The 27,425-nt window shown below is 45.2% G+C and overlaps 1 long non-coding RNA gene across 3 annotated transcripts in view; it reads left to right on the top strand.

Annotated features, from left to right (window-relative positions):
- The first annotated feature begins 3,399 nt into the window (after positions 1–3,399).
- The window catches only part of LOC118968475 (uncharacterized), an 84,590-nt gene continuing 60,564 nt past the window's right edge, over positions 3,400–27,425 (top strand). For 2 of the 3 annotated variants that reach the window (XR_012129684.1, XR_012129685.1), the window contains exons 1-2: positions 3,400–5,181; positions 19,116–19,195. This is a non-coding gene — a long non-coding RNA (uncharacterized lncRNA). The remainder of the gene's footprint in view (positions 5,182–19,115; positions 19,196–27,425) is intronic. The other variant, XR_005056169.2, reaches the window with a different exon arrangement.

Genomic DNA, 27,425 nt, shown 5'->3' with positions numbered 1-27,425 from the left:
ATTATCACTGTGAACATCTCTTCTCTGTAATACATTTGGATCTAAGCCTTCGGGCTCCCAGATGACACGCTTGTTCAGAGAACCATCACTTCTTGGGCTTCTGTATCCATGTCCCTCTAAAATAGGGACTTTTTTTTTTTTTTTTTTTTGGTGAGAAGATAGTGAAAGTAGCCTTTATATTTTATTGAGTCTTTTCATTACTCTGATCTCTTTCATTCAGTTGGAGGCCTCCCTTTGAAAGGAAGGTGCTGTTGGACACGATCAATCCTTATTCTCAGTTACAGGTCCTCGTGTCAGTGGGTCCATGATGGTCCTTCAGGTAGCAGCTGTTTTCAGTACCACTGACAGCGATAAAAGGCATCAGGGGGACAATCTAGAAAGACCCATTATTCAACTAGGAAAGATACACCCACGAGGGGACGAATTTCCCACGTACTCTGCCCCCCTAACTGACCTGTTCAGTCCCCAGGGGCTTGGCCACCCCGACAGAATCCTGAGTCCATCCCACCTGATAGAGATCAAAGCTGGGCGATGCTGGTGGCAGTGGGCACAGGCAGTCTCCATGTGCTACAGGAACTGTGTGGGGCTAATGTGTGACTCCTACCAGCAAGCAGGACTCCCAGGGCGGAGCCCATCTCACACTCTCCGTGTCTGGGAGTGCAAAGGCCCCAGGTGCACTGCCCTACCTTTTGCCCGAAGGGAGCTATCCAGGGTGGTGGACTTGCCCACCGTGCAGCGCTGACCCCCACTCAGCTTTGCTGCCCGTCCTGCCCTGACATTGGCCCTTTGGAGTGTCTGGGGAAGCCCACATATTCTTGAGCAGACTCAACCCTTTGCCCACTAAGCCTCCTTATGACCGCCAAAAACCTTTGGTTTGGTTTTGCAACATCTGAGCTATTGGACACCTCGCTCCTGGGGATACAGCCTGAGGGAGCCCAGTTCTAAGATGGAGAGAAAAGCAAGTTCTCTGAACTTCTACCCGAAGAACTCGTGACAGTGTCAGCCTTCTGGTGAAGTACAGCCAGAGAAGGCTGGCTCTGGGGGAGCCGGCCGGAAGGACATCAACATTCTGAACTCAGGGCAGCCCAGCTGGTGGCTGCTGGCTGTCACATCATGACAAGACACATCCGATCTCTTACCATAAACCTCTCCCCAGATTTCCCAAAGTCACGTACTTTCTCACTGAGGCTGGTCGACTCTAACTGCTGCTTACTTCAGGCCCAGCACACCCTGCATGTCTGATACCAGAACTGTGATTCCCTCACTTCCACGTCTGTCTGGGTCCTCCAGCAGCCTGCCGCATGTCTGTGGATGTCTGGACACCTGTTTCTGTTAAGAAAAGAGGAGATTGCTTAACTATTGCCATTCTAGGGAAAGTTCTTCTGACTTGAGTTAAAATTTTCTAACAATATGCTTATAGACATGATTTGGAAATGCTGAAGGAATCTGGGATAATTCTGGGAGGAATTTTGTGTGTATCTCAACCTTAGATGTCAGCATCACAGAATATTTTATCATTATCCAGTTCTCAAAGTTGTACATTCTGAGTTTCTTTTTGATTGCAACAGACTTTCCAAGAAGACGCTATAGTTACTCTAAGTCTGATTTATTTCACTGCACCCATATACTCAAAATAACACCTTGCATCTCTCAGAGTAGCAAAATGTGCATTTATTCGTCAGATAACCAAAATAAGGCAGCTCCCCTAAGACTGCTGCCCACCCGCCTCAGAAAGAAAAGATGTGAAGAAGTGTTTTAGCAGCCGGCAGACTTAAGCCTCATTTATAGAATGATTCTAAGAAGCAAACAGTTCAAATCTGTAGGTTTCATAGAAGATATTCAGCAATTCTGGATAATTCAAAATAAGTAAAGAGAAAAAGCTGCTACAATATATTCAGGCTCTTCCTTGAAATAAATTTTTTGCTGTTATAAAATCTGTGGTCTGCAAACAGATTGAATGCTCCTGGCAAGAAAAGTTTACAAGGTGAAAATAAGGGAAAGAGCAAGAAATGTTAATCAAAGCAAAAATGTTACAAAGAAAAAGTTCTCCCTGAATTAAGAAAAAAAAGATGCCATTTGAACTGACAGATAAGTCGGACAACCAGCAAACCTCTCATTTCCCACTGCATTAGATACTTAAATTGATCTTAGGAGAGTTGTTATAAGAGTCCATGAGTCATTTATTATAATTTAATTGATCCTTTTTATATGCTCAAAAGTACTTTAGAAATTGCAGCTATTACAGAAAATTCATTACAGCGAGTGAACGTGGGGTGTTGGTCTGTCCCTTGATGGCCTCTTTTGCCGATTTCCGGTCATCTGGGAACTCAGTGTGCAGAGATGCCCCGGTCACCAGACCCCGCAGGCCCAAACGCCCCAGCAGGCTGTCCGAGGGTGGTGACAGGCAGGGCGGAGGTGGCAGCAGAGCCTCTCGTGGGGGCTGGTGCCTGGCTGCAGCCTTTGGTGGGGCGATGGTGCCCGGCCGTGCCAACCTTCACCGTGGCAGGTGCTGAGGCTGCCCGAGGCCGTGATCAGCTTTCTCTGGAGGGGCTCAGCGGAGGCACGGGCCTGGCAGGTCTGCCGGGGTCTCAGAGGGCAGACGGCCGAGCGGCGGTTTATACCAAGCATGCACGGCCGAGGCAGGCATTTGACCCTAGGGAGGAGCCCCCCCAGGGGCTTCAGCGCTCAGGGGGCAGGACGGTGTCACGTTTGCTCTGAGATGCGGGAGGTGCGTACATGGCAAGAGAGCAGAGGCCCGGTGGGTCCACCTCGAAGCAGCACGCCGGGTCCGGGCAGGCAGTGCGGACCCACTGCCCCAGTTTCCGCTCTTTTCTTTGTTGTTCTGACTGCCTGCACAGCCAAGCGGGGGGCAGCTGAGCTCGTGCTGTTTGTCCTGAGCCCCACTAGTCAGAAGAGTGCACACCACCTGCTCCATCTATACGATGCTCATAAACCCGGCGTGACTCACGCGTGGGTCAGAATGCTTTAGGGGTCAGCCCTATTTTCCAACTTCCTCAGTTTGAATCCTGCCTCTGCCACTCACCAGCTGTTATGTTGGGCAAATACCCTTTTAAGGAAGCCGCAGTTCTCTCAGCCGTAAGTGTACACCCACCTATGCTTTTGTTACGAGAATGTATGAAAAGCACTAAGCCCGGTTCTTAATACACAGCAATGCCCAGAAAGTGTCGCTCGTTTAAGTTTGCCTCTAGCCTCTCTGGGTACCTTATGATCAGGGGGACCCCTGTCTTGCAAGCTGCAAAGCCCACCTGGCAACCTTGGTGGATGCAGATTCTGACGGCGTCCCCTGCAGCTGGCCAGTGGTCCTGTGGGGAAGCCGAGGCTGCTGGCCCAGGGACTGCCTGGTGCTAGACGGATAGACGCTTCTTAGTTTTACCTTCTTTACCTAAATTAAAATCTTTAATAGAATCAGCTGTCTCTGTCAAGTGCTGCTTTCCTAAATACTTTATTAGTCAATCAATACTTAATAGGCAGGAAAAGGCTTTGGGAGGTTTTGGGAACCAGGCCTGCCCCTATCATTCACAGGGTTCCAGGCAAGATGTCAAGTGGAGGCTTGCATGCTGTACCTCCAAATAATTAAAATATAATCGTCAAGCTAACATACACAGCGAATCTGTGCTATTTTCAACAGGCATGTGGAAAGATGTTCGACATCACTAATCGTTAGGAAAATGCAAAGCCGGCCCACAGTGAGATGCCACCTCACACCTATCAGGATGGCAGCGCCAAGAACCAGGAGACAGGTGATGCTGGGAGCGGGTGCAGACTGCAAGCCCTGCACACTGTGGGTGAGAATAGAAAACGGTGCAGCTGCTGGAAAACAGTGCGGGGGTCCTCCAGGAAAATTAGAAACAATGCCATGTAATTCAGCAGTTCCTCCTCTGGGTATATGCCCGGAAGAGGTGAAGGCAGGGTCTGGAGCGATGCTGGCACACCCGTGTTCAGAGCAGCACCCTTCACGGCAGCCAGACGGAGGAGGCGGCACGAGCACCGGCGGGTGGGTGAGGGTGTACGCACAGCGCAGGGTGTGCGCACAGCGGAGTGTCATTCGGCCTCAGAAAGGAAGGAGAGCCTGTCACAGGCCACAGCGTGGATAACGGTGGGGACATTATGCTAAGGAAGGAAGCCAGTTACAGAAAGACAACTACTGTAGGATTCCACTTCTGTTATGTGCCTGCAGGAATCGGATTCACAGAGACGGGAAGCAGATGGTGTTTGCCAGGAGCTGGGGGACAGAGAATTGAAAGGCAGAGACACAATAGCAAAGCAGAACGTTTTATTTGAAAACGCTCCAAGGGAGGAGCATGCAGAGTCAAGGGAGCCGAGGGCCCCCAGCTTTTAGGGAACAGTCTCTTCACTGTGTCCCAGCTGGGGTGCCTCTTTGATTGACAGGGTGAGGGCATTTGACTGACAGCCCTAGTTACACACCCACTCCTCTTGGTGCATGTCTTCTTCCAAAATTCATACAGAAAAGCCCGCAGAGGAGCAAAATTGTGATGTAAATTTTATCTTAATGAGATTATGAAGAGCTGTGGTTGTGCAATAGCTCTGTTGCATTGTGCCTGCCCTGGGACCCGGCTGGAGCCGGCCTGGCCTGGACCCACAGGCCGGAAGTTAGCTCCCTGCAAAGCCTCGGTCCTCTTCACGTGGGCCCCGCACGCGGGCGTGGTTTGGGCCGTCCCTTGCTTCAGCCTTGTCTTCTCCTTCCCCAGCTGCTCGTGGCTATCTTTCCACCTGGCAGGAGCACCTGGGGCGTGGTGAGGCAGCCCCCAGATGGAAGCTCCTGCAATCAGGACGGCCCGTGACCCGGCCCGGTGGAGGGCGGGCGGGGGGTGTCCCAGCCTGCGGCGTCAGCTCCCTCCAGCACGCGCAGGGCTCGGCCGGGCCCCGGGCCGGTGCCGGGAGGTGGGCTTCCCTCCACGTGCCCTGCAGGGAGGGCCCTGTGCGGGCCCGGAGCCGCTTCTGTGGGTCACACAGAGAGTCTGGCCTGGAGGTGAGCTCCTCAGATGGCACGCACTCTATGTAATTATTTCCCTTCATCCTCACTGTGAGGTAGAGATGGTCTCCGTTTCCACAGATGAAGACTTGGAGGCTCAGAGCAACGCCCTGGCCAGTGTCACACATCAGCCGAAAGGCCCGGACTTGAACCGACTGGTTTGACAGGTAAGTGGTCCCTTTCCTCACGGACATGTTGTCTGGGTGAAGTTCAGGGAGAATACTAAATTAATGAAGTATTGTCCCCATTGTCAGAAACCTCATGTTCTCCTTGGTGGACAGACGGGAAGGGACGAAGTACATTTAACTGCATGCAAAATGTCTGTTAGCTGGTCTAGACTTGACTTCACTCAGCCAGCCGCCTGCTGTGCCAGGCAATGTGGTTTGTGCTGTAGAGCTGCAGAGAGCTGGCAAACTGCAGCCCCGGGCCACACCGAGCCACGCTCTGTGGCTTTGGTGCCATCCACGGCTGCGTTCTGGTTGGAGTGGCAGGGTGAGTAATGGCCACAGAGACTGCGTGGCTCACAGAGCTGAAAACACTCACTATCTGGCCCTTTACAGAAACGGGCCAGTCTCTGCTGCAGAGCTTAAAAACAAACAGGAAGCAGACGCGGCCGAGCAAGCCGTCCACTGTGACCAGGATGCCTTAGGCTCAGCCCTTTACAGGAAGGGTTAAATGCCTTAGTTCTCATAAAAGCTACCTTATTTCCATTACATATTACCAAAGTTGTAAGTAAACATCTATTTTAAGGCTCTGGCAAAAATAATCATTTCTGGATTAGTTTATTGATTGATTCATTTCTTGCTATTTCAAGTAGTGGCTTTTGTTGGAAAGTCAAGACCAAAAGCAGAGCAGAAATGACTTCAGCCTGCTCCACCCAGATGCAGTTTTGATCAGATCATCGGCCAAATGCAAAATGAAGATGATATCAACCCTAATAGCAGGGGTTCACGTCTATTTACCTTACATACGGGGAAGTAGTTTTCACATAGATTGTAATCATCTGGCCTTTATACATAAAGCCCTTAATTACCTGCAGGCTTTGCATTCTTGGGCCTGGTGGCTGTTTTTCAAATTCGTGTCATGATTAGCTTGAGTGGAAAACAGGAAATGAGCCGACGCTGTGACACGAGAAGTGGCTCCGGAGCCTGGAGTTCTCATCTCGTCCGTGTGGCTGAACCAGATCTTTAATCCCTCTGCCCTCATTTCCTGCGGGGGGAGACACACGACTCGTGTGTGGGGGAGGAGGGCCTCCAGTCTCTACCCCTTCCTCCCTTCTGTCTGAGGACCTGCTGCACCTCCTGGTGTCCTCAGGGTCCTTCACAACAGAATGAACCCACCCGAGTGGCTGTTTTCAACACCTGCCTAGAGAGTTCTCTGCAAGTGTATCAGCCTCGTCCTGGCCATACAGTGAGGCCCTAGGAGGTTGGGTGGGAGAACCAGAAAAGAGGAAGGCTGTGGTGTGCTGAGAACTGAAATCTCTAAGTCACAGGGATGAGGTACAGCATAGGGCGTACCGTCACTGATATTGTCATAACTTTTTATGGTGACAGGTGCTCACACCACGGTGAGCACCCGGGGTGTACATGACTTTTGGATCGCTGTGCACTCCTGCAACCAGTATAAAATTATATATCAGTGTACTTCAACTAAAAAAACCCTGAAATCTCCACCTTGTGAAAGCCTTTTGTTCTGGTTAGGGGAAAAGAAATGGGAAGGGGGCCTCTGGTGTGATCTGTGGAGGTTCTTCCCGGTAGGTTCCTGCCATACTGGGATGACCATCCGGCCTGGCGGATGTCTAGACCGCACAGTATGGTCCCATGCAACCTCCCCCGACGGGGCTTCTCCGCCTGAGGCCACTGCGCTCCCTGTAAACACTGACCCGGAGCCTGGAAGCTGGGTTCCCTGGGGTCTGTAGGGAACTGTCCCAGACCACCCTTCTCAGGTGGTGTGGCTGCTGCCCTTTCCCTGCAGGGCCAAACTGGGCTCTCAGCTCTCCTTTTCTGGGTGTTCCTTAAACCCCAGCAGGGTTTCAGGTCCTGACTTTTTCTGAGGACAGCTGCCCTCATTTGGCCGGTCCCTGTGGAGTCAGTGAGTTTCCAGTTCTCTCTCAGGACAGTGCTTGTAAGGCGGGGAGTGAATGCATCTGCTCTCCATGGGGAATTATTTGGGGGTTGCTAGTTTAATGTTTTTCAGTTCTTATGCATCATGTACTTTATTGACTGCTTGTATTATGTGTTGCTGAGAGCGGGGTATAAAATTTCTGAGTCTGCAGATTTGTTGGTGTGTCTGTATAATTCCGTGAGTTTTTGTTTTGAAAAATTTTAAGCTATATCTTACTCCACACAGATTTGGAATTATTATATCTTGTTGAAATTTTCATTTTGATCTTGTTATTAATCATTCCTTTCCTACTAATTTTTTTTTGTCTGATATATCTAGTCTTTTCCCCCTTTGATTTGGTTAACTTTATTTTGCTGGTATAAAACAACTTTGTTTTTCTGAAATGTGTATTAATGCACTCTAATTTTTGATTGACAGCTTAGCTGGGTCTAGAACTTCAGGACATAAATGGGTGAATGTTGCTAGCTTCATACCTTTGTGGGCAATCTGCCTTTTACCTTCTGTTTTTGTTACTTTTGAGGCTTTCCCCTTGTCTATGATGTGCTGAGTCTCACGACCATTGGTCTAAGTGAGGGTTCTGCACTCAGAGAGCGCTTTAAACCTGAGGACTTTTGTCATTCTTCAGTCCTGAGTTATTTTTCTTCTGGAACTCAAAGTTAAAAAGATCTCTCTCTCTCCACACACATCTTTCCAATTCTATGCTCTGCATTATTAAACTCTTTCATACTTCTCATAACTCCCTTTTCCCTGTGCTGAATTCTAGTTAATTTCTTTAAATCTGAATCATTTAACCTCTCCATTGATGTCAGCAATTATATATTTCTACAAATCAAGTTTATTATCTTGATATACATAAGTGTTGACTATTATTATCCTTCCTTTAATAACTTCTAACATACTAATCGTATAGTCTCTCAGCTTGTGCTAATATTTTGGGTTCTTGGAGATATTAATTTCCTGTGGTTGTACCTGCTGACCCTCCCTAAGGGCAGATTTTGCTTCTTTGTGGCATTTGTGTGTTTTTAACATTTGCCTCGATTTTTAGCTAGGTTTGTTTTTAATGTGGGAAACTGACATGCTTTGGATTTATTGAGCTGTTTAGGGTTTGTTTCTATTGTTTCTGCTCAGGTTATCACTGGTTTGAGACAAATTGTTACATTAATTTCTCAGCTGCGGAATTTAGACCTGCAGTTTTTTACAGGGTGCTTTTTGTGATTTTTGTACACACACATACACACATATGTGTGTGCGTATTATTATTTTCTAAACCTAGAATTCAAGATTTTGTGCAATTTGGAGCCCTTTGCTGTCTGTCTGCATGGTAAATTTTTAGTTTTCAGCCAACTGTTCAATATTTTGCCTTTCCTCACAACACAAACAACCCAACCAACTCCTTAGTTATTTATCCTGAGGATGGTAATGAATCAGTCAGGGAGCCTGATCATAAAAAGTAAAAACAAAATAAAACAAAACAAAAAAACCTGACTGCTGTAGGCCCGATATAAAAAATAGAGGCTTTCTTGCATGAGGTACTTAATTAAGTCTATATTCATAAACAGAGCAAATATAGTCAAATTTTTATTTAATATGTATTTGGAGCTTAGAGGTAGTGAGGATAATCTAAAACCATAGGTTTGCTGAAAACACCTGGCATTGGGATTTATTTAGAAATTTTTTTATTGTTAATAATTAGGTGGGTATCTCTTAACCTTTTTCTTCAGTTGTTAAAACTTATTTGCACATTTAAAAACTGCATTCCAATAATTAAAATCATTTTGACAAAAAGAAAATGGCGCTCTGATTAAAATGCATTTTACAGCCAGCGGGGCACCTCGGACCAGCCTGGTTCTTACTCCACATTCCTCTGCCGTCCCCCCCAGCTTCTTTCTCCAACATGCAGTTTCTTTTCCTTCCTGCCGGGCAGCCAGGCAGATGGGAGAGGCAGCAGCCTTCCCTGTCCGAGGCCTGGAGATTCTCCGACGAGGAAAGGGGCTCGCCGTCACTTAGTCTCCATCCGAGCCCTTTGCATCTTACAGTTAAACAGCCAGAGGAAGTCAAATACGGCAGTGCTGGTGTAACGGAGGGTGCGTACTGGTGGCGCGCCGGCCTTGCGATTCACCTGCTTGCATCTCCTGCTCCGTCATGTGGATATTTCTCCCGTGTTCCTGTCTTTAGTTTCGGCTTACCGAATTTCTCAATCTCAGCCGTATGGGGTGTGCCAGATGTGGCGACTGAGGAAGCGGCCCCCGAAAGCCTCTTAACCATTCTTAGGGGCAGGAGAATGCACTTAGACGTGAAGATTTCTGCACACTTGCAGGGGGTATGGATGTCTTGGCCTCCTGGAGACATCAGGCTGAGACTGTGGGATGGGTATGTGGGCCTGGGCGAAAACAGACCATCCTAGCTGAGGGCACACGCTAGGGTTTCTGAGAGGTTTCCAGGCAGAGCTCCTGTCTCCACCCAGTGTCTCAACAATTTGATACATTTTTAAAAATGTGTAAAGACTGAAAAAATCCTTTTTATTTTGAATAAGGGTCAGGCCGGAGGGTATGGGTTAGCAGGAAGCCAAACGTTTCTCCTGACTGAGCCCCAGGGTGAGCCTGATGTCGCCCCCTGGATGCTGGCAGCCCGGACCAGGGCTAACGCCTGGCACCGAGCACGGAGGGTGAGCAGGAAGGCAGCGCAGACCAGAGGTCGGCTCCTCGGGAGAACGAAGGCAGCGGGGCTGAGCCACCCCGGGTCCGTGTTCCGTTTACCAACAGCAGAGGCAGCGAGGGCTGCAGGGAGGCTTGGAGAAAGCCCCCCGGGGAGACCAGGAGAGGCCAAAATGTGTCCCCGCGGCAGCTCTAACTGCAGACGACAGGCGCCCGAGTGCACGTGAGCGGGACAGGACGGCTTAAAGATCTGCTGTGAAAAATCCTCCACCAGGTGATGGGTACCCAGACTGCCTCCCTGCCGCCGTCGCTGGCAGCGCAGCCCCTCACCCCGAGGAGCCTCACGAGGGGGGGCCCCCGTGCCACTTGGTCCAGGCAGCACCGCCCGATCACAGGTCTCCCAGGCCCACCGTCCCTGGGAGCAGAAATCACATGCAGCGCCCAGCACACCTGCCGGGGGCGCCGCCGCCTCCCCACCAGCGGGCGGTTGGAGGAGGATTCCAGAGGCGGACGGAATCACGAAGGGTCACGTCCGTCCATCCTAAGACATCGCCCTTTTAGTTGATGCTGAATGAGGTGAAGCCATTGCTTTTTAAACTTCAGTACTAAAAAAAAATCTATTCTCTTCCTGGAAATCATGTATTTTCCTTATGATTTCTGGCTTGCGCTCCCGTAAGCCCCAAGCCTGTGACCAGTCCGTGCTGCTGCTCAGCCCCGCTCGTCAAGCCCTTCCTCCTTAGATTCAGTCTCATCTCTCCCTGTAGTCACCCCTGGCGTTATGTTCCTGCGAAAGGCGCCTTGTGCCCAGTAAGAACCCTCTGCGGCGCGCGTCTGCGATCTGATTTCTCTTGCGTTGGGATCAGTGTTCCTGCGGCCCAGACAGCTCAGCTGCCCTGGGGAGGATTCGGAGGCCACACCCAGGGCCCGGCTCAGGCTGCTCCCCTCACGCTGGGTGGTGAACCCTGAGCCGTTAGTGTTAAGATTGCTTAGAGGGGCCTGGAACAGCTGCTGATGGACTCTAGGCCCAGCTTTTGGTTTCATATCTGACCAGTCTCTTAAGTTTTTTCAGAATTCTAGCCTGCTTCCAAGAGCAATCCAGAAAGCTGTTGTAAGGAAAAGATATTAAATGTAGAATTTGAGCCAGATATTTTACTCTTTATTTTTCAGTTAAGTCTTAAAACAACCTAATTTTACAGATGAGGAAAACTGAGGCTTAAAAAGAAAGTGGAGGAGCCTGGATCTGCACCCAGAGCCACCTGACACCCAAGCCAGTTCTTTGCCCTGTTCTCCAATGCCCTCATTTTCTAAAAATACTGAGGTACATACAACAAAATGCACAAGTCTTGGTGTACAGCTTGATGCATTCTGACATGTGTGTCCATGTAACCATCACCCAGATCAAGATATCAAACATTCTCACTCATTCCGTCCCCCCCGCCCCCCATGGCACCCGCCTTCTGCTCCCCGTGTCTCTGAGCCTCGTTCTGTTTTGACTGTTTGCTCATTCGTTTTATGTCTTACATTCCACATGTAAGTGAAATCGTACGGTATGGTTTTTCTCTGACTTATTTCACTGAGCGGAATTCCCTTCAGGTCCATCCAAATTGTTGTGAATGGCAGATTCAATACCCTTTTATTTTAATCTTTAATAATTTTGGGGGGTTCTCTGTTTACCTTAACCTCATGTCCATCAGGCAGGTTTTAAGAGTTACACTACACATTGCCCGTATTTTTATCTGAATACTGAAGCATTATATTTCACAACGCTTCAGATGTGTTCAACTCACCTCATAAGGCCCCCTTTACTGGCTTAGAATCTGCAGAGGTAACACCATTCTTTATTTTGATTTTGTAGGAAGGCCCTATGTATGTTTATTTGGCGTCTATGATTCTATTTGGGCAGTTACTATATACAATGCAGCGTATGTATCACTGATTAACATACTGATTTGTTGTACCCTACAATCATATAATAATTTTAAAAATGTGTCTTGAACTAATAGTTTATCAGACATTCTCAGTATAAAGAATTCAGACAATATGAGACATATACAGTACAAAAAAGGTCTCTTCATGGCCATTCCATCAGTTTTTATACCATTTCCAGATGTAACCACTAGAGGTGCTAAGTTATTTATCATTCCAGCAGGTGTTTATGTACATACATGCACGATATACCTTACTTACTCATTTATTTATTCATTCATTCATTTACTTAAAATGCAGCTAGATTCTGCTTACTGTCTTGGATTTGCTTTTTTTTTCACTTAATAAATATGTCTTGGAGATGTTTACACGTCAGCTCAAGGAAGTCTACCTTATTCCTTCTAATGGCAACATATTCTCCTGTCCCCTTTTAATATCAAAGCTTCCTAAGGTGTGTTCCATGGTCAAAAAACTGGGAAATACAAGGTTGAACACAGGTAACTAGATTTCTTTACTGTAGACCATCAGAGCCTTCGGTTTGGTAACTTGAATCTTCGGTCTGGAGATTTCTGAATCTCCAGGAGGGCTCTCCGGATGGAGTGTTTACCAGACTTAATTTACTACGTTAATTTAGTTTGTTTCAAAGCTTCTCTACGGAAGATGCTGCCTTTCATGATGATGTAAGTCTACGAGGGTGGCTCAGACTCAGGCTGCCAGATCTCAGCTGCTTGGACCCCAGGGTGTAGTCAACAGGATGCATTTGAACAGGACTAAAAATATTGCACACTGGTTTTGAATATCAGCAGCTAAAATAAGGGTTAGTAACTTTTAGAAAAAGGAAAGTTTTTACAATTGTATATGAATGCAAGTTCTACATAACTGGTCAAGTTGATCTGGTTGCTTAAAAACCTAATGAAATTTCAGGATGGATAACTAGGTTATGGGTTCATATCTCCAGAGGTAATTACTTCACTGCGTTCCTGTTGGTCCAGCTTCAGTCCTGTAGCTTCTCACAGGGAAAGGTCCACCTTTCAGCCCCAAGAGCCAGTAAAATGTCCTTGTCCTTCACCCTGACCCATCCATGCAGGAGGAAAGATGGGCCGCAGATAACTTAAAAACCCAAAGCTAACTGGGTGTAGTCATTCTAGTTTATAAAGGGTTTTCCCAAAGACTCACTCTTCTCGACGCAATGCCACAGATATTATTTCCTTCCTTTTATGGAGGAAGAAATAAGCCTCAGGGGGATATCAAGACCAGAGTGAGGTCTTGACCTTTCTCTTTTGATGCCAAATCTAGGTTATTTCAACTATATCCCCATTGTGCTTGTATATGTGTGTTTTTAAACATTCCTTCCTGATTTCCAAATGCTTCCCAACTCCTTTGTCTGAGTCTTTGCCCCTCCCCCGAATATTCCACGCAGCAACTGGGTTCATCTGGACAGAGCCGGTCTCATTTCTGACCACTTACCTGCTCTGCACACGCTTCTTTTGGTAACATAAATGCTGAACTAATTAATGGCAACGGGGCTTGAATCACTGCGGTACTTTTCCAGGCTATCCGTCCTCTCCCGCCCGGTCCCAGCCCTGCGCCCCAGCAGGGACCTGCCTCTGTCCCTTGTCCCAGATCTTGCTTTCAGAAATCACTTACCCAATTACTTATGTGTCACCCAGTTCCCTGCCTGGTGGCAGATGCCTAGCCTGTGTCCTGCCAGCTCAGGGTGGTCACCGTGGAATGTTCTGGCGTAGTCCTTCGTGGTTTTAATCCACTCTTCATCTGTTCTTAATCATTCTTGGCATGAACAGAAAATACAAAACTAAAATTTAAATATCTAGGTAATGATGAATAAATTTAAAAACACTCTAATGCCAGAAGTATATACAAGGGGAAAAGACAATTTAATAAATGGTGCTGGGAAAACTGGACCACTTTTTTACACCAAATATGAAAATAAACTCAAAATGGATTAAAAACCTAGATGTAAGATCTGAGGTCTTAAAACTCCAAAACAAACCACCGGCAGCAAACTCTTGGACATTGGTCTTGGCGATATTTTTTTGGCTCTGTCTCCTTGGGTGAGAGCAACAAAAGCACAAATAAGCAGTCGGGGCTGCATCAAACTGAAAGGCTTCTGCCCAGTGAGGGCGACCGCCAACGGTACGGAGAGGCAGCTGCCGAGGGGATGAGAAGTTTCAAGTGGTATATTCAAACAGGAATTCATATCCAGGTTATATAAAGGATACCCAACACCCAAAAAATCTAAACAATTGAAAAAAAAATGGGCAGGGGACCTGAATCAACATTTTTCCAAAGAAGGTATGCAGATGGCCAACAGGCACATGGAAAGGTGCTCCACATGGCTCATTATCAGGGAATGCAAATCAACCCACAGTGAGACATCACCTCACAGAGTTAGAACGGCCACCATCCAAAAGACAAGAAATAACAAGTGCTGGCGAGGATGTGGAGAAAAGGTAATCCTCCTGCCCTGTTGGTGGGAATGTCAATTGGTACAGCCACTGTGGAAAGCAGTATGGAGATTCCTCAATAAACTAAAAATAGAAATGCCGTATGATCTAGCAATTCCATTTCTGTACATTAATCTGAAGAAAATGAAAACACTAATTGGAAAAGATATATGCACTCCAATGTTCACTGGAGAATTATTTGCAATAGCCAAGACATGGAAGTGTCCATCAGCAGATGAATGGATAGAGAAGCGGCAGGACGTATACACAATGGAATACTACTCAGCCATTGAAAAAATGAAGCCTTGCCATTTGCTACAACATGGATGGAAATAGAGGGTACTATGCTAAGTGAAATATGCCAGGCAGAGAAAGACAAATATCACATGGTTTCACTTATGTGTGGAATCTAAAAAACAAAACAAATAAACAAGTGAAACAGAAATAGACCCGTAAATACAGAGAACAGACTCGTGGCTGCCAGAGGATGGCAGTGGAAGTGGGTGAAACAGGTGAAAGGGATAAAGAGTATAAGCTTCCAGTTTTAAATCAAGTACATCATAGGGAATATATTCAATAATATTGTAATAACTTTGCGTCATGATGACTTATTGTGGTAATCATTTTGTAACATATATAAATGTCAGATCACTGTGTTGTGCACCTGAAACTAATACAATGCTGTATGTCAACTACTTTGATATAAAATAAATAAAAAATATTCTAGTGCTAGGGGACAAAATCTGTTTCTCTATGAGATATGGATGTTATATAATGATTATTAAAATGTTGGTACAATGCCAAGATTGCTCTTTTTGTCTTTTTCATCAGGTTCATAGAAAACAGAAAATTTTCTCATTCATAAAAAATTTGCAAACAAAATACACCTTCTGAAAGTATATTTAAAAAACTTTCATCATTCTGGATCAACTATTTATATTTTTAAAGTCAAAGTTGACAACATATCTTCAAAAGCAGATATACTGGTTGTTCAATTATACAAAAACATTCTGTCCAGCACATGACCTGGAGTATGACTATGGGCAGTTCTGCAAAATACATGGAACTAGAGCACATAGGAGATATTTTGAGAAATATTTAATTATAGTGAAAAAAAGAATATTAGAAGAGCATAAGATGGATATCATTTCCTGAGAACAGACTGAAAACTGGCTTCTTCTTCTTTTTGCCTTTTTCATCAGGTTCATAGAAAACATAAAATTTTCTCATTCATAAAAAATTTGCAAACAAAATACACCTTCTGAAAGTATATTTAAAAAACTTACTTTCATCGTTCTGGATCAACTATATTTTTAAAGTCTAAGTTTACAACCTATCTCCAAAAGCAGATACACCGGTGCTGCGGGGAAGACGGGAGGCCTGAGGAATGCTCGGGACACTGGGAACCTCTGGTCCAGCTGGAGACGTAAGCCAGGCCTGGCTGCAGAGTGGGGGCTCAGTGCCGCCTGCTGAGGTGGGGGGGGGGTCCCTGCATCCTCCGAGCATGCATGTCACTCACGTGGCGGGCGCTGCATGAGAAGGGGGGTCACTGCTCAGAAAGTGAGTTTCGAGCAGGCTTTGGCGGGGAGGATGGGAACACCTGGGGTCCTAACAAGGAATCGGGAGTGACCAGAGGAGGCCGAGGGACACAGAAGAGCCACTAAATATTTGCAGCATTCCAGACCCCATCTGCACGTTGTTGCATCGAATCCTCGCAGCGTCCTATGAAGTGAATACTCTTTCGCCCATTTTTCAGAAAGGGGCTTTGGGGTGCCCACTGAGGTCCCCAGATCTGTGCCTCTCCACTGCACACCTCCTCCTGGAAGCTTTAGAGGTGGACGGCGCAGCCCCCGTGAGCCGCGTCCTTACCTGGGAATGAGCTGGAGTCACGAGGCAGTCGCTGCGCCTTCCGAACGAAATCGCCGTCTCGGAGGCTGTCCCTCCACGGTTTGCCGGGCAGCCCCGCCTCCTCATCCATGAATCTTTTAGGTATTTCATGAATGTCATCAAGTTTGATCCTTTGTTACCTTGACTTACGAGGTCTTTTTTTCCTCATGGCAATTGTTTCCAAATTTATAAGTGAACAGTCTGGTCAGTGTGGACCTGTGCCTGCACCGTTTGAAAAACATAGCTCCTGGCCTCACCTTCCCGAGGCTTGGCTCATGGTCCCTTCCTGACGAGAGCGCGGTTTCACCAGGGCCCAGATCAGCTCCAGCATCAGTGGGGGTGCAGGAGAGCATAAATATTATTTCATATACACGTATTTCATCTACTTTTTTGCACTTTTGGATAAATTCAGAACTTGAACATGAATCAAAGGGCATGCAAATTAATACTTTTGATATACGTAGTGCTAATTTTCCTTCCTAGAAACTTCATGTCAATTTATATTGTAACTAATGTTATATGAGTGCATCTATTCCCATATACTCTTAAGCACTCACTAAATGCAGGCAAAATAATTGGCAAAACTGATATTTTGGTGTTGTTTTCATTTGTATTTCTTTGATTTTTACTGATGTTGGGCATGCTTTCTTTTGATTAATGTCTATTTGTATTTCTGTGAATTGTCTTATATTCTCCCCACTGCTTTAACACAAGTGTGTATCTTATTTATTTCTAAGATCTATTTTTATATTATGGCTCCTAATTCATTGCCATATGTGTTGGAAATATTCTTTCCACAGTCATTTGTCAACTATGTTATTAAAATCAGGCCATTTTCATATTAATTTTTAATATATCTGGAATTTATTTTGGTGTAATATAAGAATCTAACCTACTTTCCCCCCAGATGGTTCGATTTTCCCAGCATCGTTTGCTAAATAATTCATTGTGGTGGATCGACTGCAGTGCTGGCCCCAATCTGCTCACGTCTCCCTGAATCCCAGCTCTCCACTGGCTCTGGGCTTGGACATGAATGTGCTCTGGCTGGTGGGACAGTGGCAAATGTGATTCAAGCGGAGACTTGGAAATGCTTGTGCCCTGAGGCCTCCCCGTTTAGGTCACTCAGAGCTCTGCTGGTTTATCAACAAACCCAGGTTAGCTGGCTGGGTGATAAAAGACATGCAGCCCAGTCTCCTGTTACTCCCAGTGAGTCGTGAGGCTGATGAATGGAGCCATTCAACACCAGTCAGCTCCCACCAGCCCACCACGGGCCGGGGATTACGCCCAGTCAATCAGCCAAGCCTGGCCCAGCCCCAGCCCTCCACCCGGCCTCTCCGGCCCTGCCATATTGCCGAAGCACCGAGTCGTGGGCTGAACAAATTGTTCTTATTTTAACCTATTTTTGGGTGGGGTGTTTCTCAATATGAGGTAATTGGTGCAACCATCTTTCCCGTCCTGATTTGAGCTTCCATACACTAAATTCCCATTTATACAGTGTCTGATTCTGAGTTCCTTATTCTGCTCCTTTGATCTATTTTCTTCTTCTTCTGGTAACCTTACACTCTTAAAATCATTGTAGCTTTGTGGCATATTTTACTGTTTGGTAGGTTAATTTCTCCACCACCATGATTTTTTGCTTTTAATGTAGAAGAACTTGTCAAATTCTCCAAAAAAGACTCGGTGGGATCTTATTTTTAATTGCATTAGTTTTTTGGAATATTTTGAATTTTCAATGCAGAGGTTTGTGAAGTCTCTTACCTACTTTTATATCTTTCCGTAACATTGAACATTTTCCTTCGTAGAGGTCCCATGCAAACCTTGTTATACTTTTTAGCTATTGTATCAGTCAGGGTTCAACCAAAGCAGCAGAACCGGAAGGAGGTATATATGAAAAGATTTGTTATAAAAAATTGGTTTATGCAGTTGTGGAGGCCAGGTAGGCCATCCGAATCCATAAGGCTATTGAGAAGGGCAGGCTGGGACTCCTCGGCCTGGGCAGAGACTACTGACCACAGGGAATTCTTTCTCCTAGGAAACCTTAATTCTTCTTTTAAGGCTGTAAGGGGATTGAATGAGGCTCCTCAGATCACCTAAAATAGTGTCCCTTACTTCACAGTCAACTGATTATGGATTTTAGTCATGTTTACAAAATGCTTTCAAAGTAACACCTAGATTAGTGTTTGATTCAATACTGAGGGTATTTATTAATTTAGCCCAGTTGACACATAAAAAAATACCATATCATTTATACTTGTTTTTTGTTCTGTTTTTCATCACATTTTCTGTTAATTGATTTTCAATAGAAAAGAAGTGATTTAAAAAAGGTTTTTATTGTGTTTTGTGCTGCTATGCTTTAATTATATTTGTCTTTTTGATTTCAAATAAGAATAATATTTTCACTTCTAATATTTTTGTTTTTTCTGATCTTATGTCATTGGTCAGAACCTTTAGAAAAATCTTGAACAGAATGATAGGACTTCTGCTCCTATGGACCTTCAGGGTGTTATGCTATGTGAAATAAGTTAGGCAGAGAAAGAAAATACTGTGTTGTTTCACTTATATGTGGAATCTAAAAAACAAACACACAAACTCGTATAAAAAATGAAACCAGATAGCAGCTACCAGAGGTGGGGTGTGTGGTGGGGCGGAATTGGATGAAGGTGGGCAGAAAGTACATATTTCCACTTGTAAGATACGTAAGCCCTGGGGACGTGATGTGCAGTGTGGGACAGTAGTTAACACTATGGTTTATCTGAAAGCTGTTGAGAAAGAGCCTAAGAGTTGTCGTCACAAGGAAAAAACGTTTTTCTTGTTGTGTCTCAATGAGATGATGGATATTAACGAGGCTTTTCTGCAGCGATCATTTCACAGTATATGCAAGTCAGATGGTCATGCTGTGCACCTTGACATCTGTAGGTCAGTCACAGATGGTCCCTGACTTACAACGGTTCAACTTAACAATTTTTTGATGTTGTAATAGTGTGAAAGCAATAGACATTTAGTGGACACCCTCCTTAGCAATTTGAATTTTGATCTTTTCCGCAGCTGGTGATGTACGGTGTGATCGTCTTGTAGTGCTGGGCCGGGCAGCGAGTGCAGCTCCCGTCAGCCAGGTGGTCGCACAGGTGAGCATCCGATGCACTCACAACCCACACACATTGTGCTTTTCACTTTCAGTACAGTAGTCAATGAATCACACGACGTGTTCCACACTTCACAGTAAAACAGGCTTTGTGCTACAGCTCCAGGCTAATGTAAGTTTTCTGAGCATGTTTAAGGTGGGCTGGGCTAAAGTATGCTATTCGGTAGGTTATGTGTGATACATGCATTTTTAACTTAATGATATGTTTGACTTATGATGGATGAGTGTATTGCTATGTAACCCTGGTTGCAAGTCAAGGAAGATCTGTACATCTCAATAAAACTGGAAAAAAGAAAGAAAAATGACTAGTGACCACTGGTCCCTATAGAGTGACCCAAGGGTCAGTGCTAGTAGACATATTTGGTTACTTCAGTTCAGTGAAAATCTCTGATCATAGAATAATTTTTTTTTTTTAAAAAAAGACTGCTTTAGAAGTTTTAGACTCAGTTGTTTAGACCAATCACTTTGTTGAGCCAATTAAAAAAATCCTGTGTGAAACATAAAAAAAGGAATTAGAGGGAAAAACCCAGAATTCGAGTCAGGCGTTCGGGTCCACTTTTTCCCAGGGAGTGTTTCCTGATCACGAGGAGACAGCAGAGAGGTGAGCTGTGCTTCCAGGGGCCAGTGGGGCAAGGGTTGCGGTCGGGGCCAGGGGTGTGGGCCTGGTAAACCCCCTCCCCTGTGGGACAGTGCCTCAGACCCCCGCCTGTTGGAGGAAAGAGAGTCAGAATCTAGCCTTGCATGGATTTTGACCCAGATTCCAGCAATCTGGGTGGCCAGCAAAATTCCGAGCCCTTACTTGGGTGGAGGTGGCCCAGACAGCTGGGGCCCCAGGGGCTCCCCAAGAGCAATTCACCAAAAATTCTCTTTGGAGGAAAGTGACGTCATTTTGGTCTCAAGTTACTTCAAGTGATTTTTCAAATAAAATAGCATACAGTCGGGAGGAGGCCCGCAAATGATAGGCGGATGGACAGGAGCCAATAGTAATAACGAACAACAGAAACTAACTTAGCCTCCAGATATGGGATCTCCCAGCAGAGAGCGGCCGGAAGCCCCTTGTTCTGTCCCTTGTTGCTTTGGAAGGAAATCATTAGTGTCTCACTGTTAATCGTGACATTTGCTCCTGGCTGCTCACAAATGCCAGCCTCCGAGGCAGAGCGCTCTCTTCCTCTTAATTTTAAAAACTGAATCAGTAACAGATACTGAATCAAACCGGATCTCTTTCTGTCATGTGATCTGATCATGACTTTTTTCATGAGCTTTGTGGATTTCCTAACATTAAATCATCACTGCACTGCGGAAATAAATCCTGTTTGGTGTTAGTGTGTTTTTATTTTATTTGTTAACATTCTTATATTTATGCTTATAACTGAGATTGGTATGTGCTTTTTTTTTGAGCTATCCGTCAGATTTTGGTATTGGGATCATAAAGAGAATTGAAACATTTTTCCAGCAGTTTTCTGTGGTGTGTAGTTATGTTTGAGGTGGTCAGAATTAGTAAAGAGCATCTAATTTCATTGGTCTATTAAATTTTAGATTCTGCTCTTTTTGGCTTATAATCGTAGGGGTATCATTTGGTTCATCATTGAGTTTCCTTGTCACTGTGTTTTGTTGCCGTGAGCTGATCGCGCCCTCAGGATAAGTGAGTTCGTTGGTTAGACTTGCAGATTTTTTAACAGCTTTCCACATATTAAGGAAATTAACTCATTCCTCCTATAAATGTATAATAAATATTTCTTCCCCGGTTTTTAAAAATTTTACTTGGGTTTGTTTATTGCATTTTTCCTATAGAAATTTACAATTTTAAATCAGTTTTCTCAATCTATTTAATGTTTCCTATGTTTTGTTTTGCTGGGGAAGGCTTTCCTCGTTCTCAGATTATCTTTAAAATTCCCGTATTTTTCCTCTTCTATCATTTTTTTTGATGTTTAAATTGGTGATCTATTTGGAATTTTATTGAATGAAGGGTGAGGAAAGAATCCAATTATTTCTTCAAGATGGCTATGATAAATTGTAAAACATGATTTAATGAATATTTTTACTTCAGTTGGTTTGAAACACTGCTTTTTATTCCCATTTTTATTTTGATCTATGTCTTGACTTTCTCGTCAATTCTATTGATCTATCTTGTCACTGCCAATACAAATACTTTTAATTTCTCTATATAATATACATTTGAATATCTATATTTTCTAGAGGTTTTTGATCCTATTATGTTTATTTCCACTTCATTTCATTATGGCTTTTTATTCTTTTTCTCTCATAATTATTATGATTATCTTTGTGACTTAATGCATGGTCAATTTTTATAAATGTTACATAAGTAATTTTTAAAAAGTATGTTTGCTGATGAAAGTTTCTACATATAGCTTCAACGTAGGTCGAGAATGGTAACTGGGTTGTTCCTGTCTATGTTATTCATGTGTTTGTTTTCTGAATGCTCATTCAAATTCTGAGAGAGGAACCTTAAAATCTCCAAATATGTTGGTAAAATCTCCAAAGATGTCACACTTTAGCATTCTTCGAGCTTTTCCGTTTGATGCAATGCAAACGTGTTAAAGATTGTTATGCTGCTTCGGTGGCTCTTATCAATAACTGTCCTTTCAAAGCACTTAACCTTTCATGAGTTTACTTTGGTATTAACACAGTCACGGCTGCTTGCTTTCTCCTTCCAGGAGTTTGGTATATTTAATTTACTCGCTCATATTAATTTGCTTTAGGTATAACTTTTAGACTTATTTCCATCATCTTATTTTAGGCTTTTGTGTGTATGTGGTTATAATACTTCCTTAATTCTTTTCTTTGACTTTTCCCGGATTTATTATGCTTTCTTTCTTGCCTTTGTTATTGGTTGACTTTACTTTTGGAGCATGCTTAGGTTTATAGAAAAATGGAGCAGACGGTACACAAGCTCCATCTCCTCCTCCCCTGCGCCCCACGGTGTCCCCAATTTTAACATCGTGTATGAAGTATACTGGGTGCAGTGCGGTGCATGTGTTAGAGGTCATGAGCGTATATGATTATTGTTATTAACTAAAGTCCACAGTTGATTCTGGGGTTCACTCTGTGTTGTACAGTCCATTGTTCTGGCAGACGCATATGTCACCTCGTCTCCTTAGGGTACTTTACCGGAGAAAGTCCGCATTCCTGAAACCTGCCGTGCTCTTCCGTCTTCCTTGCCCCTAGTCCTTGGCCTCTGGCAGCCGACCTTTTTATTGTCTCTGTGGTTTTGCCTTTTCCACAATGTCGTATAGCTGGAATCACATATTATGCCTCTTGATTAAAAATCTATTTTTTGCCTCCATGCAAAAAATATAAGACTATGTTTTTAGAGCATTTTTAGGTTCACAGCAACATTGAAGGGTAGGTATGGAGATTTTCCACATACCCCCTGCCCCACACGTGCACAGACCTCCCCTTTTATTATGATTGTTTATTCCCGTTTTCCCCTCTCCAGATATCTGGAAGTTAAGTATTCTAAATATATTCTACTATTAGATATGCTTATTTTTTAATAATCATTTTGGAACTATATTTCTCAAGTAAAACAGAAATTCAAACTATCTGTGTAATCTCCTTCGTCACTGGAAAGATGAAAGGGTTCCCATTCCTTAGTTCTTCTTTTTCTGATTTGTGATTTCATTGAAATGAAGCTCTCAGAAATGCTAGGAGATTTCTCAATGTCCAGATTTAGTTGAAATATCTGGATTTTTACCTCCAGTTTGAAATTAAAATGTTTAACCACAGTCTGTTCTCATCAGGAATCCTTACTGAGCAGCTGCTCGGATGCTACAAGCGTGTGTATCGTCGCCTGTTCTTAACAGTAAGCTTATTATTGGCCTCCTAACTCATTGCTTTTTCCTTTATACCATATCTTCCTATTTCCTGAGGTTTTTATTCTGATTAATTATTTCACCAGACTACTCCCTTGAATCCTTTTGTTAATAAAGGATAAATAGAAGAGAGGCTTTCTGGGTCCTCCTGTGCTGAGATTGACTTTGCTTTGAGCTCACAGAGGAGCGGTCCTTTTACCTGCGCACACGCGTGCATGCGTGCATGTGTGTGGGTGTGTGTGTAGTTGCTCTGCTTCTCACAAGCCTGGAGGGCAGACAAGATCACCCCACCATCTCTTAGCATTTCTGAGAGCTTCCATTTCAGCACGTCTTTCCTAGGAGATAACCTGTTTATTCTGAAGCTCATAAGATTTGCCATTTATCCTTTGAATTAACATTTTTCATCAGGATATGACTGGGTAGGTGTTTTCTTCCGTCAGAATTTCCTTCGGGGCAAATGCTCGGAGCTTGAGCCTCCCTTAGAGGCTTCAACCAGCTCTGCTGCCATTTGGAAAGACCTTCCTCCGGGCACTGCCAGGCCCCCTGCCCATCATCAGGCCTCAGTTCAAACCCCTTCCCAGGTCACGGTAGCTAAAACACCCGTCGTGATCGTTCCTGGTCACACTTACCATCCTGCCTCTTGTCTCCGCCGTGAATGTCTGCATTCCCATGTTTATTTATGGGCTCTGATCTGCCCGCCTGGCACAGTGCAGACTCCATGGGGCAGAGGCCTTTTCTCTGTGCTCACTCTGTACCTTTGGCCCCTGGAATAGTGTTCAGCACACAGGAGGGGCTGAATGAGTGAACGAGAAAAATAGAGCAGAAGCTGATTTTCCTCTTTCCAGGCTTTTCCAAAAGATTTTTCCATGTGATCAATCACACATACTCGCAAAAGGGCATATGCTCGCCCACAGAATGAAGTCAGAAGGCTCCGGCATGGGAGAACTGAATTATCCAATTGTAATAAAGTTCACAAAATCTGTGGAGTATTTGGTAGCAGCAGCTACGACTGTGAATCTGAATGAATCTCGCTCTGTGATGAAAACGATCAAGGCCAAAGCAGTGGGAATGTTTTATTCACAGAGAATAGGGGACGGTGGGCTGTGTCTCGGGAAGCCTATCCCAGTTTTCTCCTGGTAACACGGGTGGTGTTTCCAAGGGGAGACGCAGACAGCCTCGCCCTCCCTGCTTGCCCCCCGGAAGGCGCTCTCCCCACCGGGCCCTCAGCCCGCCCCACGCAGGCCCTGCGGGGCACCACCTCGCCTGAGAAGCCTCCCCGGGCAGCTCACCCATGCCACCCCTTGTCCTGTTGGCAGCGTCTCAGTCTGCCCTGCTCCCCTCTGACGGTCCTCACGCCCTGGCTGCCCGTCTGTCCACCCATCTGTACATGCATGTGCTCGTCTGCTGTCTCCCCCTCTGGGAATGGAAGCTCCCCCTCCTATGTTCTCAGGTCCTAATCAGTGACTGGCTCATGGGGGTTTCACCAAATGTTTGTGGACCATGCGACTGACGTGGATGTGACGTGGAACCCAGGCCTGCCTCTTGATGGGCTGTGTTGTGGAGGGCAGATTCCTGAACCGCCTTACCTGGCCTTTTGTCATCTGTCAGCCATGTTGATCACACCTGTCTCGGCAGCCCGAGGCTGGGCAGAGCATGTACCAGGCCTCTGGTACAGCGCCTGGTACCTGGCAGAGGCCCGATAGGTGAAGCCTGTGATTTTCAGCTGGTTTAGGATTTTAGACAATCTGCGCTCTGCTGTCCACAGCTCTGAAGGATTTTCCAGCCTAAACCCGGTTGTGTGACTTTTCTTGAACTAGGAGTGCAGGGTGGTGGTGAACCTCCTAGTTACCAGTACAATGGAAACGCCACTTTCAGTGAGATGCTCAGATGACAACAGAATACAAGTTTCAGTTTTTCTTAAAAATAACACCATCTTTTTTTTAGGGAGGGGAGATGTTGTGACCTTTTTTATTATTGTCGTTTATGGGAAGAGCATGTGGGTCAGTGTGCGTGTGTGTGTGTGAGTCCTCGTGTGTGTGTCCACGTGAGTGTGCATGTGTGCATGTCCTGTCAGCTCAGTTGTGGTCGGCCCCTGAGCAGCGCTGGGTCTTTGCACTTCTGAGAACAAAGGCCCGTCCAGGCACAGGTCCTTGGAGATGGTCTTCTGTTTTCTCTGATTCTCGGTTGTACTGGAGGGTGGTGTCAGTTGGGAGATTTAAAGGAAATCTAACAAAAGAAGGAACCACCTTAGTGCACTTTTCCTAAACAGGCAGACAACACTGAAACTGAGGTTGCAGAGACCTGGCTGATGTATTTAAAGCACCACGTGTCCATTGACAAAAAGGCTCATGAAGAAAATGTATGGGATGAGGGAAGCAGGATTTACGGCCCCAAGTACAATGGGATAAGCGTGCCAAATAAGATTAATGTTTTGTTTCCTGAAGAATGTTTTATATCTTGAAATGCTGTAGTTTTTCTTTGTTTATTTGAGAGTTTATATCTTGGGACATTAGTCACAAGAGTTACTACTTTCTTTTAGCACAAAAGATAAAAAGAAAATCTTGGGAGATGTGATCCTGAGAAGAACAGAGGGGCAGGCTTTCTGCAGAAAACATTGCTTCATAAATAATTGATCTGTGAAATTTCTTGAACTAAAATATTATACATGGAGTTTCATGTTTTATGAAACATTGGCTAAAAGTGAGCATAAAAATATAATGCTTTTCTGGCACTGATGATTAAAAGTTTTGCCTATTTTATTTATTTCTTCTGGGATTTTCTGGTTTTAACATTTATTCTCTTCTGCTGCTTTTCTTGTCTTTCAAAAGATAGGATTGGCTTAACTTTTGCTCATGAAAACAGTATCTCGTGGAGGTGGAGGTGGGGTCCTGGACTGAAATTTGAGGGCTTGCTGAACATCCACTACTTGCACCAGCTGTAACGTGGGATACGCGGTCACCCCGATCAGCTGCTGCTCCCCGTGCCTCTGTTATTTGTTCTATAGGAATTAGACTGTAGCTAATGAAAGTATTCATTAAAAACCATTTGAATAGCACCAAAAAGATATGATGCTAATGCAGCACATTACCGAAGAGATGATTCCTTGATTTTGTACTTGTTTTAGGGGAAGCAGGATAAGTGGAGATTGAATTCTGTTCTGCAACTCAAGGGCAGCTGTCTTGCTAATCCCTGGTGCCCTCAGGGGCTAAAAATGGGATGCTGCGGCGATGGCCCTTTATGGCGGCCTTGGGCCCTCCCGGCGCCGCACTCCGCCGGCCCTTCAGAGCAGCTGTGCCCGACCAGAGCCTCAGAGCCGGTGCCGGGAGGTTCCCATCAGAGGAAGGTGCCATAGCACAGCGGTTCTCAGTGCTGACTTTTATTCTTAGGTAATCGTTATTGGAAAGTCAAAGCAACTCATGAGCATTCAGCACAAGATAAATTAATAGGTGACATTTGCTCCTATTTTTCCATATGAGATCTGGAAGCCAAGTGTTTGTGCCCATGCAATGAGCATCACGTCCCAACACCACCCAAGCCAGGTGACTACCAAGTGTGGTGTCTGTCGGTGAGGCAGCCGTTGGCAGCCGTCCGGCACAGCCTCTGTGGGTGTAGTCTCGGGGTTTGTTCGTCTTATTTCTCTTCTGGATGAGTGGAACAGCCCTGTGCTCGGACCTCTTTCTCAACAGTTCCTCCCGTCTGTCTTCCACACTGCTACCAGCGGGACTTCAAAACGTGAGCTCAATCAATCACGCTTCATTTAAAATTCGGCGCTGTCTCCTCATTGCCTTCCAACTGAAGCCCAGACTCCTTAACGAGGGGCTGAGCGAGGACGGAGCCTTAAGAATCTGTTTGAATTTGGAGTATGTCACCAAATTCAGGTTGCAGCAGGTGTGTGTGTGTGGTGTGTGTGTGTGTGTGTGCACGTGAGTTTGTTCTGTTTTGCTTGTCTTGCCTCTGGGAACAGAGAGAACATTCATCTTTGGGGGAGTCCCCTTGTTCAGAGAGACCGTCCTGTAGTCACTCCCAGTGGTGCAGAAGTGATACAGACTTAGACACCATCCTGAGGACGGCTGAATAGAGGAGCCACCCCAAGCGGAGAGGCTGGAGGAGATGTTAATGCCCCATTTAACAATGCAATACTTTTAACTAAAACTTGTTGAGCCAAATCCTATGTGCGTCATACTCTTCTAAGATTTTTCTATATATTAATAGATCCAATACTTGGAGTAACTCTTTTATAATCCCTTGCTATCGATGAAACAGGAGACGGGGGGCTCAGTACTGTGCCGAAGGTCACAGTGAGAAACAGGTGGGGCGGGCTTGCTGTCCAAGTCGTCTGACTCCGGAGCCACACCTGAGCACCAGCTTGCTGGCTGGTTG

This window comes from Manis javanica, chromosome 3 (genome assembly GCF_040802235.1).
Source record: "Manis javanica isolate MJ-LG chromosome 3, MJ_LKY, whole genome shotgun sequence".
Lineage (NCBI taxonomy): Eukaryota > Metazoa > Chordata > Mammalia > Pholidota > Manidae > Manis > Manis javanica.
The sequence above is the reverse complement of the archived record's forward strand: the minus strand, read 5'-3'. Positions and strand labels throughout refer to the sequence as shown.